Source organism: Delphinapterus leucas, chromosome 9 (genome assembly GCF_059928025.1).
Source record: "Delphinapterus leucas isolate spDelLeu-1000000601 "Yukka" chromosome 9, BTC_Dleu_Yukka2, whole genome shotgun sequence".
Taxonomy (NCBI): domain Eukaryota; kingdom Metazoa; phylum Chordata; class Mammalia; order Artiodactyla; family Monodontidae; genus Delphinapterus; species Delphinapterus leucas.
In genome coordinates, this window is record NC_143137.1 from 37,846,888 (window position 1) to 37,861,536 (window position 14,649).

The 14,649-nt window shown below is 37.8% G+C and overlaps 1 protein-coding gene and 1 pseudogene across 2 annotated transcripts in view; one reads left to right on the forward strand and one right to left on the reverse strand.

Annotated features, from left to right (window-relative positions):
• Nucleotides 1–14,649, forward strand: part of IMMP2L (inner mitochondrial membrane peptidase subunit 2) — a 935,747-nt gene that overhangs the window by 321,033 nt on the left and 600,065 nt on the right. The gene's annotated exons all lie outside the window — the stretch shown is intronic.
• LOC111179454 (mitochondrial import inner membrane translocase subunit TIM14 pseudogene) lies at nucleotides 1,561–2,718 on the reverse strand (annotated as a pseudogene).

Here is a 14,649-nt window from a genome sequence, read left to right on the forward strand (position 1 = left end):
GTTGAAAATGTGGGAGATTAAGTTTTCTGAATTTCATAGAGGGTCATCAGAGGGAAAAATTACAAAAAGAGTTGGTCTTAACGGGTTGATAGGTTGCATTATGAATTGTCTGTTTTCAGTTACAATCACCTAGACCTAATTTTAGAACCCTTGCCTTAAGAGAATGTTATTTTTGTTTTCCATATTTTGATAAATACGGTAGATTTAACAAAGAAGGTGTTCATAATTCTTGCATGATTTGTCTTGTCATTAAGTGTCAGAACCTTATATTCTAATTGTATTAAGTCTGTGAAAATTAACAGTGGAAAGTGGTACAGTGTTTAATTTGCATAAATTAGGCCTTGTTGAAATTAGTGTCTAGGATATTGAATATTGGCTTCAGGGTCTGATCATACTGAATGCTGTACATAATAAAGTCTATTTGTGTAAGGCAAATAAATGAAGGGGGTGGTTTCAGGGACAGTAGGTAGTATTTAGTCACAGCTGTAGCTTGAATAGCAAACTGGCTACAGGATAGTGTTGAATTTAATGGGGATTTGAGCCAGTCATTCTCGTTCCAATTGGCAGAGACCTGGAATGAGTCCAAATTTGCGTATGAGGAAGATGTTCTGAGGCAGAGGCCCTGGAAGGGTTGCTGCTGCTTTGGACGTAATGACAACAAGCCTGATTCATCTTCTTCAGCTAGGTTGGGGGGTACGTCTTGATCTTCTCTACTCCTCCTCCACTCTGATGATGAAAGCTACAATTATTGCAATTATGGCAAGTATTACACGCATTCCCACTTAATTTTCAGAATAATTCTGAAAGGTAGTTATTCTTTTTTCTTTTGCGGCACGCGGGCCTCTCACTGTTGTGGCCTCTCCTGTTGCGGAGCACAGGCTCCGGACACGCAGGCTCAGCGGCCATGGCTCACGGGCCTAGCCACTCCGTGGCATGCGGGATGTTCCCGGACCAGGGCACGAACCTGTGTCCCCTGCATCGGCAGGCGGACGCTCAACCACTGCGCCACCAGGGAAGCCCAGTTGTTATTCTTATTTTTACAGATGTGAAAATTAAGATTCAGAGAATTTAAAGAACTTAATCAAGGTCATTCAGCTAATAAGTGGCAAAATTTAGACTCAAACTAGGTCTGTCTGATTGCAAAACCTTGACTTTTCCATCCACCACCACTATTACAAATTATAAAAAAAAATTAGAATAATTTTTCTCTGTAACATGTCTATATTGGGTCAGCTTTCAGTTCAGCTTACATCATAAAAGCTATTTTCCCACATGACTATTTTACCTTCTAACAGATCTTTTATCACTCATATTCTTCTTTTAGGTCATTTGGAGTGGGGGCTTAAAAGGCAGGCAGCTGCTGGATTCTGTTCCTAGACTGACCCTGGAATCACCCCTGCCCTGTTTTATCTGTCTCTACCAGCTTGCAAGTGATGCTTTTCTGCATCTCCAATCTTTCAGGCTTTTATAATATTAAGTTATTGAGTGTGTACCATATATAAGGCTCTCATATATAGTATTAAATCAGTAAATCATGGAAGAAGAGAAAAAGGAAGAGGAAAGAAGAAAGAAATTTGTTAGTTTGGGAAATTGAACATTTCAGAGACAGATTGGGTTTACTTCAGAAGCCACCTTACCAGTCCATCTCTGGTGTGCTGTCTGTGTTACTTTCCCACTGAGCTGAGGTCTCCCAAGTGATGGCTCCTGAGTTCATATACAACTAAGTGATTTTTTTTTCTTTTTTCTTTTTTTTTTTTTAAGCTTTGAGGCATTTTATTATAAAAAGCTGGTACTCATATACATAAATGAATAAGAACTTAAAATTCATCATACATTTACTTCATTTTTTAGCTTGACCTTCTAGTAAATCTTTAGCTTCATTGATTTTGGCTGCTATATAAGGAGATCCTCCCTTGTCTGGGTGATTTAAAAGCATAATTCATTGATGAGCATCTCTTATTTTTCCCTTATTGGCAGTAGGGCTTACACCTAGTATTAATGCTGCTTCCCGTTTTGTCATTTTGGGTTCAAACCCACCTCTGTAATAGACACCACTGAAGGCAGATTTTGGTAGACTTTGAAAAACTTGTTTTACTTGAGGCTCCATATGCTTCACGGCTTGCAAAGCGTAACAGCCTGCAAATCCTGCAGCAGCAATGGTCAGTCCAGCTGCTACCACTGTACTGGTTCCCACTACCATGAGAACTACCATGGTTCCCCCTGGGCTCCTCTGCTTCCACCGGGAGCACAGTTCATCCCACCCCACCAACTCTACACCTTTCGATTTTTCTTTTCTTTTTTTTTTATGAAAAAAGCCCCCCAAATGAGTCAGTATGGTGAATTAATTAGGAAAAAAGTATGCATTTCTATGAGATTTGTAAGCTATTTTTATTGGTGCTTGTGAATGCTTTAAATTGAAGATTCTTTGTTCCTGACATTCTAAACTGCTTCTAGGTCCACAGAAGCAAACACACTGGCAAAAATTCTACATCCTAACTTCTATCTAAATTTCATAAGAAGGATAATTGAAGTGTCGTTATGTAAATTCACGTTTTTTTGGTCTACACTAAAAACTGTGAAGAAAATAGCTGTAGGAATATTAGGCATGTATTCATTCATTCCACATTTATTATTTCTTTTGTATCATGTGTGATATTGAATCTTTTTGTGTGTGAAAATGATTTTGTTTAGTCGGGGTTTTTATTTTTGAGGAGTTTTTTCTCTGTTTTCCACTTTGAATTGTCTTACGATTCAACTTGACTTTCTAGAAGGCACTCTGAAATTTGACAGTATTCCTTATAGAAGAAATTACTATACTTGACAGTTGTATTATATGATATTCTGTGAGAAATTCTTAGAGGAGTATCTCAGTTATTTTCAAAGTGTCTCCACTTTAAAAACTTTTTTTTTTTTTTTTTTGGCGGTATGTGGGCCTCTTACTGTTGTGGCCTCTCCCATTGCGGAGCACAGTCTCCGGACGCGCAGGCTCAGCGGCCATGGCTCACGGGCCCAGCCGCTCCGCGGCCTGTGGGATCTTCCCGGACCGGGGCACGAACCCGTGTCCCCTGCGTCGGCAGGCGGACTCGCAACCACTGCGCCACCAGGGAAGCCCTTAAAAATTGTTTTAATGAGCATTATAGTAGTATTTATTCATGATTCTCTGACTTACTTTATTTTGCTCATTTACTCAGTCATCGTTGATTCATTCATTTTCAGTTAATAAATATTTACTAAGCCCCTAACATATGTGTTGCTCTTGGCAGATGAAATGGATATATTTCCCTTATGACACTTATCCTGTGTTGGGGAAGACAGATTAAACAAAGAAACACACTAAGTTGACAACTGGTGTGAGGAAAAGAACAGTGTGTTATGAGAGAGGCAGCAACCCACCTGAGAATGAGCAAGCAGGGAAGGCTTCATTGGGGAAGTAAAATTGAGCAGAGATCTGATGGATGCTGAAGAGTTATTTAGCTCCATCAAGATTTGGGAGAAAGGCTATGTACATGTAGTTAGCCCTCTGTATCCACAGATTTTGTATCTGGGGATAAGGAAGGCCGACTGTACCATGTCATTTTATATAACGGACCGGAGATTTGCGGATTTCGGTGTCCATGAGTGGTCCTGGAACCAATCCCCCCACAGATACTGAAGGAGGACTGTACCCTAAGGAGGGAACGAACTGGCCTTTTTGGAAGAACCAAAGAAAACCTGTGTGGTAGTTAGAGTAAAGGCTAAAGTTATGCAAGATGGGGTTTGCCATTTGACGATTTTCATTTCCAGGCATGAAGTGAAGTTTGCTAAGCTTTCATGCATTGTTTATAGTAGTAGGAAATATGTGATGGTGTAAATATCAGAATAATTTACCTTAACCATTTGAAAAATGGAGACAGCTTTGTGTTATGTTAGATGACAGTTTTTAAATACTTGGAAAGGTAGACAGACCAAGTAATTTGATTGCTGTAGGACTTGTGAACAATTCTTGGTTTTAGTTTTATAAATATTTTTCCTTGGGTTTTGCATGTACACCCATACACCACTTATTTAGCTGTTTTTCTTTTAAGGAAATCTTGTATTGTTTATTAAAGTGTTTAAGAAAATCTCTATCAAAATTTTTATTTACCTACCATATTATCTTTAAAAAGGCAGGGTGGAGTTAATTTCCTCATTTGCTTTGTGTGTTATTTTCTTGCAAAATGAAAACCCAAAGTCTTTTTCCAGATTACTGTTTTAAACTAAAGTAAAACATAAGACATACTAACCTATGGGTTTTTGGATGTGTACGAATGTGATTCTTTCAGGGACAGTGTGATCCTTGAAATAGCAATGTAACCTAAATATTTTATTAAAGAGCTGCTGGAAGTGAGCATATGTTTTGTTTGTGACTAGTATAATTCCTTTTGTATGTCACCGTCCAAAACTATTAACTCCTTTATTATGATATTTATTATTATAGAAGATTCCAGTTGCATTCTTTGTTAAACTAACTCCTCTTAAGTTCTGCCTTGTGGTCCCAAGTGTTGTCTTGAGAATGTTTTTGTCCCTTAAGGTGACTTGAAATTCTTTGTTGCTTGGGTGCAAAATTTAAATATATTCTTTCTTTATTCCTTCCAAACTCCAATATATTACTAGTTGGCTAATCTGATAAACTGGTTAAGGAGAATATGTTTATTGGTTAACGCTAATGTCTTGTACCTTAATTAATTCTTTCACTATTTTAAAACCAAAGGAATAACAAACGCAATAGAATATTACTGTGAGTTGAACGTAAGCGATCTAAAATCTGTATATATTTCATAACTTTTTCTTAATTTACGTTTCTTAAGTACTGTTTTAGGCTAGATATGTTATTTTAAAAAATGGCATTTTTGCCATTCTGCTATCCTATCTGATTGCTGTGCCGAATTCCTCATCTGAGCTCCAGACATCTGCATCTAATTATCTGCCTGACATCTCCACCTATATATCTCAAAGGCACCTCAAACTCAGCATCATTGCAGACTGGACCAGGTTCTCTGCCAGTGTTTTCTATCTTAGTGAAGAACAACCACAACACATCCAGTTGTGTGAGAGCCATGTCTCAAATTTATCCTTGAAACCTCTTGCTACCTCATTCCTCATATTGCTTCCACCACAAAGACCTATTGATCTTATGTTCATCCACTGCCGTCCATCTCCAGTGACATTATCTGAGTCCAGGACGACTACAGGCATTGATTAACCTGTGTCTCTTCATCTACTCAGCTTCATGTAACCTTCTGTCCCACTTGATCCAAAGTGATCTTTTGAAAATTCAAGTTTACTATCATGTGAATAGCCTTCATTATCTTCACTTATTTTAAGATGAAGACCATAGTTATTAAGGTAGCCTAAATGTCCCCATAACGTCTGTTATCTGCCTGCCTCTCTAGCCTCACCCTCCCCATTTTCATGTAACATTTGAAATAAAATAATGTATGCAAAAAAACCTGTAAGTTGTAAAACAAACAAACAAAAACACCAAAAAACCAAACCAAACAAAAAACTGAACAACCACGAATCTGCCCCCCAACTTAAAACTCACTGCATCTCCCTGTGGGTGCCTCTTCATTATCTTTATTATCATTATGTCTTCCTGCTGAGATGTAAACACTATCCTGATATTTGTATTTTTATAAACCTTTGCTTTACAAAAACAAATAGCATGATCTGAGAGAGAGTGAGAGAGAGATTGATTTTCCTTACTTGGAGATTTCCCTTACCAGCAGTGCATTAAAACTGTTTTGTTACTGAGTCTACTTGTATGACCATTGAAGGTCTCCTCAAGAGTTAGTCCCTATGTCACCTGAGGTGAAAGTCTTTTTCAGATTCCTTTGCTTACTTAGCTGTCTATATTCCAGCTTCGTTGACTGTTAATTTTTGTTCCTTGGTGATCGCTCGTTTTTCCCTTCCTCCAATCCCTGCCCATCATAGGGATTCTGTTGCTTTTGTCGGATCTCGCCTGCCCCCTGTTAACATCTGCCCATTCTTTTTTTGTTGTTTCTGTTTGTTTGTTTGTTTCTTGCGGTACGCGGGCCTCTCACTGTTGTGGCCTCTCCTGTTGCGGAGCACAGTCTCCGGACTCGCAGGCTCAGCGGCCATGGCTCACGGGCCCAGCCGCTCCGCGGCATGTGGGATCTTCCTGGACCGGGGCACGAACCCGTGTCCCCTGCATTGACAGGCGGACTCTCAACCACTGCGCCACCAGGGAAGCCCAACATCTGCCCATTCTTTACTCCCAACTCAAGCATTTCTTTTCCAAATAAAACTTTCTTTGTCCCCCTTCCTCAGTAACCCCAAGCCCAAGTCAGTTTCCTTTGTTCCAGATATTCCTAGGTCTGCATTTCCTTTCTTTAGATTGTACCTTATTTTGTAATTGCATAGTTGGTAATGTGTTTGATTACTGCCTCTCTCTCTCTCTCTCTCTCTCCCCCGCACCCACTCACTAAACTGAGGAAAGGGTATCATAGCATTATAATATCTTTAGGGCTTGACACAGAGCTTGGCATCTGAGTGGTGCACAGCAATTACTTACTGAAAAAAGAAAAGAATGAAGAAATGAATGAGTAAACGTAACTCTACCTCAGCCTGAAGTTTCCTGTAAAACAGAGCTAGCATTGTCCCACATTCATTTTCTTTCAAGATAAGCTATGAAGTTTAAGGTTTCTTGAAATTATACAACACTTTTATAATATATTAATAGTGTCATCAAAACTATTTTAAAAATAAGGGTAAAATAAGTATTTGATCTCGTTGATCTTTCTTCTGCATTTCTTTGCTTTTCAGTCTCTTTATTCCTCAGATCCCTATGTGATCTAGAGTATGGAGGACCTTGCTAATGTTTGAGTTGATATCGGACCTCAGTAGGTACTTGTGAAGTGAAGAAGTGAATTATTTACAAGAAACTATCCTTCACGTATATTAAATTGGTTGTAGAATGATCCAGTGTTGAAGAATACTGAGCACCAGGTACCCCACTTTCATCATTAAAACAATGCCCTCAGCACACCTTTCTCTTTTCTATGCCATCATAACAAATAAAGACCTTGTTACTTCATCAGCTCATTATCGTTTGGTTTCTATTTGGTGAAATCTAAAGAGATCTTCTGTGGTTATGGTTAGAAATTTATTAAAACATGCAAATCCCTGTTTCATAAAACTCAAAATAAACCATACGCTAGCCATCCTACACTATCCAGGGTGCTTTTTGGAATTACATCTAAGAGCTGAGAAAATGTAACACAGAGATTTTTACCAAAGCTTACATAATCTTCAGTTCTTTACATTTGGGCTTTTTCTGAGCATTTCTCCAATGTAACATTTCCTGTATATTTAGACATAGTAAATGAAAAAAATGCTTCTAATTGAACCTTATCAAACATTTGCCTTTGAAATGCAAAAGCTTAGTGCACCCTAATGGCATGGAGTATTTTAATATATGCAATAATTCCTTTTCTCTTTTAGTCAAACACCCTGGAAATTCCTCATTAAATCCGATTTTATCCCTCATTGAGGTCATTCCCCATGATAAATTAAGCACTTAAATGACACATGTTATCCTAGAAAGTTGGAAGATGGCTGGGAGGGGCCTGGGGTGAGGTGATACGGGAGCATTTGGAACATGTGTAGCACATTCAGCAGGACCTTTCCTATCAGAAACCAGGGAGGATTTCAACTCTAAGAAAAAGTGGTTTCCTTGATTGCCTGACTGTAATGTTCATAGCCAGAGCTGATAAAATCATAGCTGGTACATATGTATCACTATCCTAACCCATAGTTTAGATGCTTTTAATAATTGCAGTATTTGAAGTACAAACTACTAGGTATAAAATGAATAATATTGTAAGTCAACTATATTCTTCAATATAAAAAGGGAAAGGATTCTTAAAAAATAATGTTCAGTATTTTCTTTGAAACAGAAATTAAGCATTGCTTAAATCAGTAGTTTTTTTTAAGAATGAAACATGTAATTATTAAGAATTGATTTTGTTTCCATTGGAATATATGTCATCAATTTGGAGAGAAATTATTTTATTATTTATTTATTTATTTATTTATTTATTTATTTATTTATTTATTTGCGGTACGCGGGCCTCTCACTGCTGTGGCCTCTCCTGTTGCGGAGCACAGGCTCCGGATGCGCAGACTCAGCGGCCATGGCTCACGGGCCCAGCCGCACTGCGGCATGTGGGATCTTCCTGGACCGGGGCACGAACCCGTGTCCCCTGCATCAGCAGGTGGACTCTCAACCACTGCGCCACCAGGGAAGCCCGAGAGAAATTATTTTATAATAAAGGTGACTGAGTAGAAGAACTGAAGGTTTGTGTGCTGTTGGTGTGTTGGCAAGTTGTTAGTATTTCAGATATATGACAAATAAGGGCTTAGTGTGACATTAATAGTAGGTAATTAAAAGAAAAACTGGCATTGCTAGTGCTTGTTGACTTACCTGTTTTGTACTTTAATGCTTACTGTTATGTCTTGGTCATTTTTGAAAGGTATAAATTATTTTACCTTTTGTTTTTACATATATCCATATTTTTTTACAATGTAATAAATTGCCTCTTTCCTAAAATGGCTGAAGCCCTTTGTTAAATTTCTTTTTAAAAATTGATAGCTAACTGTAAGAGCAGAGGCTATATTTAATCATAGTCTTTCTTTTGTAAATAACTATAGAATGTTTATGCATTTTGGACAAAGCTTCAGGGGCAGAAAAGCTGCCCTTGCTCAAGTTAAGGAGTCTCATACAAAATTCACTGGACTCGCTCAATATATGGTCAGTTTCTGGGAATGGATACAGCTGTGAACTTCAACTTGTTCCCCAGTCCTTTGTACATCCAACACATACTTGAGAGCTGACCTGTGGGATGTGCTGGTCTTGGTCATTTAGTCCCCAGGATCATTAGGAAGCTACTTTGGTTCTTGTGCTTGAAGCTCCATGCTGCCTGGCTTTTGGAAGATATTTCCAGATAGAGACCTTTTTGCTTTTTGCCTCCCCCCACCCCCCTGCCCCCATAAAAGGAAAGTTCTTCTTGTGGAGTCTGATTTTTTTTTTTAAATGATAACCTAATGTTCTCCTGATACAAATTGATTGAAACAGACTTAGTTGTATTAAGTAACTCTGATGCCAGACACACGTTATATCCTGGCACATGTCCCAAATGATCCTGTTCCCACCTTGACAGCTTTTTAGGTCTGTGGCTTTAATTTATATGCTGGCATCATGTGGCTAGTACTTACTCTTAAATTCAGGAGAAGAGAATTATTTTGTTTTCAATAAAGTTTTTTTTATAAAGTGCAAAGATGAAACTATTTCAACAGCAGATAATCTCTTAATGAGAGGATTCCTGGTTAACCCAAAGAAGCCAATCCTCACATTATTTCTGATAGATTTCTGTGGCCTAGGGTTATATTTCAATAGAAGTGGTTTAGGAATCTCTACATGCTGTTGAAACCAAAATTGGTCATGTTAGGCTCTCTAATAAATACAACTAATAAGAAAACAGATTAATAGTAGAAAGAAATTTTCGAAGTATTGATTCACTTGATATGTTATAAATACTAATCTGGATTAACTTTAAAATGGGCTATGATGTGATATGTTTTTTTCTTGTATGTGCTAGAATTCTGCTTATAAGAATGCTTTATTGTTAACATATTTAAATGTAAAGAGATATGTATTGACAAACATACATACTCATCATCAGATGTCTGTTACATGCTTGCAGTATTAAAAGTGATTCATTCCTGACTTAGGCAGAATTATGAGAGCAGCCTTATTGAAGGTTTCTGTTCAGTTTTTGTCTTTTTAGGCAGTGACTTTATAGACACATATATGCTTTGGGATTCCTTTTTACCATTGTCCTTAGAGACTGGCAAAGGAAGTTGTAGGTAGATATGGTTTTGTTCAGAACAGGTTTCTAATATGCATTTTTTCCTCTTGGGTGCTAAAAAAAACAAACAAACAACAAAAAAAACCCTGGCTCTTACAGTAAGCCTAAAAGAAAACAGGTAGAAAGTGTATGATATATCCCACTTCCTTCTTTGCTTATTGATTTTTGGGAACATATGTTGACCAGAAGCAGAAAGTTTGTGGTCTCTTAACATAATGATTTGGGGAGCAACTGAAATGTAGAAAAAAGGGAAGAAGATAAAGAAGCAATGTTAATGGAATAATGCAGAATAGTGTGAGAAAATGCACACTGGTCTAAATGGAGTACTGCTGAGAAGGAAATAGTGGTGTGGCTTTGTACCTTGAAACTGGCAGTAGTGTCTGGTGAGTGCTGCTTTCTGTGCTACCAGTGCCAGAGAAAAGATGTCTAGAACCTTTGAATGCTGGTTGCTCACCTCATCTCTCCTTCCCCTCCCTTTTTTCCATGTCAGCATTTTCTGTGTGCTCATTTGCCCTCTCATCTATTACATTCCTTTTTTATCCTGACCCCTCCCGTTTCATCAGGGATATCAATTCACCAGTCAACTAACCCTTGGAAGTTGGCATTTTCCAGTCATTTCCTCTCCACTGATTATTATCTTCACACATATCCTGACCCATATCTTGCTCATGTGGTTCTATGTAGTCCTGTTCCTTCTGTCCCATCACAGTATTGCTCTATTATTTCCTTTTCCTTGTAGCCTATTTTCTAAAAGAATGTTACAATGCTGTGGACTCAAATATCACATGTGATCATGCCCTTTCTGGAAAATGAACCAAAGATAATAACCAAAATTTGCCTGCTTTTTTTTGTTGACAGAGTTAAAATTTCTTCCTTCACATTTCATTTACTTTATATTTAGCTAGAATTATGTTGATATAAAATGAAATTGTACCCTAACCTTCCTGTTACTGTGATAATCAAGTTGATCATCATATACCAGGAATTCAAAGAGCAGCATTGATCAAATAACTGAATGGCTCTTAACTAGCTGTTTGATGTTGGATTCCCTAGAAGCTGATGCTAAGATGAGGATTTATTTGCAAATAATAAAGTGAGAAACGAGTTAGGGAGTAATAAATGGGAAAGGCAGGACTGGGAAGGGAAAGAAGGGGTGTAATTTCAGGCAAAGCCTGTCCAAGTGCAGCTGAAGTTTAAAATTTCATGGAAGTTCTGTAGTATGAATTATGCCCCTGTTCCAACCCAGGTTAAATGAACTGGACATTTATCCTTCTATACCTGTCAACCACTGACTAAGGACCACAGGACTACAGGGTAAGGGAAGGTGGATGCTTGCCACAGTTGGACAAAAGGGCTCTAGTTAGCCTTAGGACAGAACAACATTTATGAGTGCTATTTTTTGAAGCAAAATTACACTGAAGTGTAAGAGGCACAATATGTATTATAATGTGCACAGGTCTTGTTGAAGAATTGTGATAGAATTAGATAATTTCTTTTCCTTTCCATTCCATAACTCTACTCCTTTCTACATCATTTTCTTTTCTTGTCTTTTCTTTGGTTGCAACCCATTTCATTGATTGATTAGAGAAGGGAGGAGTATTTTCATAGCGCTATTGGATAACTGTGGACATTCTTCTTTAGTAATATACCGAAATTCAACAAGTGGTAATTTCTTAAAGATTAGTTAGTTATAAACATATTAATGAATTTTTTGTATTTTGTTATTTTAAAATCCATTGATCTACCGTGCACTTTGAACAAATACTTCACCCAGGCATAATACTGTAACATCAACTGTTGGTCATTTAGAAAATGTTAATTCACTGAGTTTCGTAGATTTTCCAAATATTGATGCATTTCATTATACAGCATAAACAAATCCCATTTGTTAATATTACCACAGATCTAATCAGAAAAAATTGCACTGGGAAGCTTTTATGCTCCCAGAGGCCATTAGAAGTTTTTCAAATTTCTAGAAGATTTACCTCCCTCATTTTTGCAAAATACCTGCCCAATACCCAAGTCTGAAAAGTTGTAGGTTGTCTGTCAGTTGTTCCTTCAAGTAAAAATGGTGTTGCATGAAAAAAGTGGCTAGTTCAGCTGGCAACTAAAAAAAAACCACACAGGTGTGCTGCTCCTTGAAACACCTCTTATAGTTTAGTATGTAGCAATTGCTTTGTTTTTATTTACCATTTTATCACACAATAAAAAAAATTGAATCAAGGGTTGAGATATAACAGAATTAAGATTTTTTTACTGCTTCATCAAGGGCATTCTTAAATGAGACAAGCTTTGTTTGTTTCTTTTAAGGCATGCAAGTATGTGGCAGTGAAGAGTATAATGACAACTAATACAGTTTGCTGCCATGGCGTTGACTTGTGCTAAGGCACCAGCAATTCTCCCATCGGTGCTTTTGCACCACACGGCAAAAAGGCAAATAACATCTTAATATTATTATGAAAATAATTTTGCCATCATGAATTCCTGGAAGGTTCTCAGGGACCCTAGGAGTCCATTGAGCAAACTTAATGAACCACTGCTTTAAGGAAAGCAACAACTCTTGGCATTCTTCACCTTGCCACCCCCTTTCAGCTAGTGTCCATTTTAATTTTTACACACAAATTGCAATCACCAATTAGTCCTTAAGTAATTTTGGAAGAGAGGACTTCAGATACCTTCCTTCAACTTCCTTGTGTACTCCAACTTTGAACAAAGTTCCATAGTAAAGTATCATTAGCAGCTGTTTATTTTCTCTTGGAGATTTTCTTGTAGCAGTGTACTCACATACAAACCATAGCTTGCTGAAACTACCAAATTAATTTTCCTTATCTGTTTCTGAGAACTTTATTGTATTCATTTTGCAAGGATATTTTTTGGTTCTGAAAGGATCAGAATAATGACAGTCACACCTTGTGGTTTTTGAATGCTTTATCTTTCACAAAGCACTTCTGCATGTGTCATCTCTTTCAGGCCTAGCACCAATCCTGGGAGGTTGGCAGGACGTTGTCATCTCCGCATGAGTAATCCCAGGTTGAGAGAGGGGATGTGGGTTGCTTAAGGCCACAAGGAATGAGTGGCAGAAAAAAACTGAGATGCTCTGTTTTCGATCTCCAGTTTCCTCCACTGTAGAGCACTGTTTCTTTTCTTGTAACAATTTAAAAGGCATTTCATACTTTTCTCCCTGGTCTATGCAGCACATTTCTGTTATCATTTATGTCATACGATGCCTGCACAGGCTGACTTTGATAAAAATACTGTGCAGCTGAAGAAACGGTGACTGCCATAGGCACTGTGGTCTCAATGGAGGCCGGATGCTGCTCAGAATTCTGCTGTAACCATGAAGGTCAATGCCTCTTTAACCTTGATAAATATCAGCCAACCCAGGTATGAAATTTTCACCTGCAAGGGGTAACCGCAGAACACAATCAGTCAATGTGAGGCAAAACAGTACAGAGAATGGAGATTCGCTGGGTAATTAAGTATATTACAAAATAAACTTGACTGACTCATCTATAATCATATGCTGGGATTCGTAATACAAAAGGCTGAAGTACATGGTGTGAGTTAATGAAAGTGGGTTTTGACGAGTTTACAATAGCAAAGAGTGTTTGCATATTGTAAAAATTAATTAAACATTGGTTTATTATATTTCATTGTGGTCCTCCTTTTTGGCCAAGAGGATTGAACTGAGCTGCTCAGCATTCATTTTGTTTAATTAGAACTTTTAAAGTCTTAAAAAAGAATTTGATAGGTAATATTTTTGAAACACTGCAAATGATAGAGAATAATAATACATATCCATATAGCCACCATCCAGTTTTCTCATATTTTAGCATTTTGCTGTTTGCTTCTTTTCTTACAGAAATAGTGTTATGAGACAACTGAAGCTCTGTCTGTACCCCTCCTAGGTTACACTGGTCACTCCCCAGAGTTAATTATTATTTTGAATTTGCTATTCAGTTTTCATAATGCTTTTTATATTTTGACACATGTATTTGCATTGATAAATATCTAAGATTTTTCATGTTTTAGTACTTTAAAAATGTGGTATTATTATGTACATTTGGCAATAGTTTTTCCCCTCAACATTGCTTTTGGGATTATTCATTTTAACATGTGTAGCTCTGATTGAGGTATTCAATGCATAGTGTTCATTAATGACTATGCTGTAATTCACGTATACATTCTATGATTGATGGCAATTTAGGTTGCTTCCAATTCTTCCTATATGAAACAGAGTTACAAGAAACATTCTTATATATACTTCCTTGTGTATATGGTCAAGAGTTTCTTTAAGGTATATACCTACAAGTAGAACTGCCCAGCCTGGACAGTATGCTTCTTCAGCTTTACTGAGTACTACTGCCAAATTGTTTTCTTTCTTTTTCTTTTTAATTTGAAAAAAATCAGATTTTACTTTGAAACAATTTTTTTTAATTATTTTATTTTTGGCTGCGTTGGGTCTTCATTGCTGCATGTGGGCTTTCTCTAGTTGCGTCGAGCGGGGGCTACTGCTTGTTGTGGTGCGCAGGCTTCTCATCGTGGTGGCTTCTCTTGTTGCAGAGCACGGGCTCTAGATGCGCAGGCTTCAGTAGTTGTGGCTCGCGGGCTCTAGAGTGCAGGCTCAGTAGTTGTGGCGCATGGGCTTAGTTGCTCCGTGGCATGTAGGATCTTCCTGGACCAGGGCTTGAACCCATGTCCCCTGCATTGGCAGGCGGATTCTTAACCACTGTGCCACCAG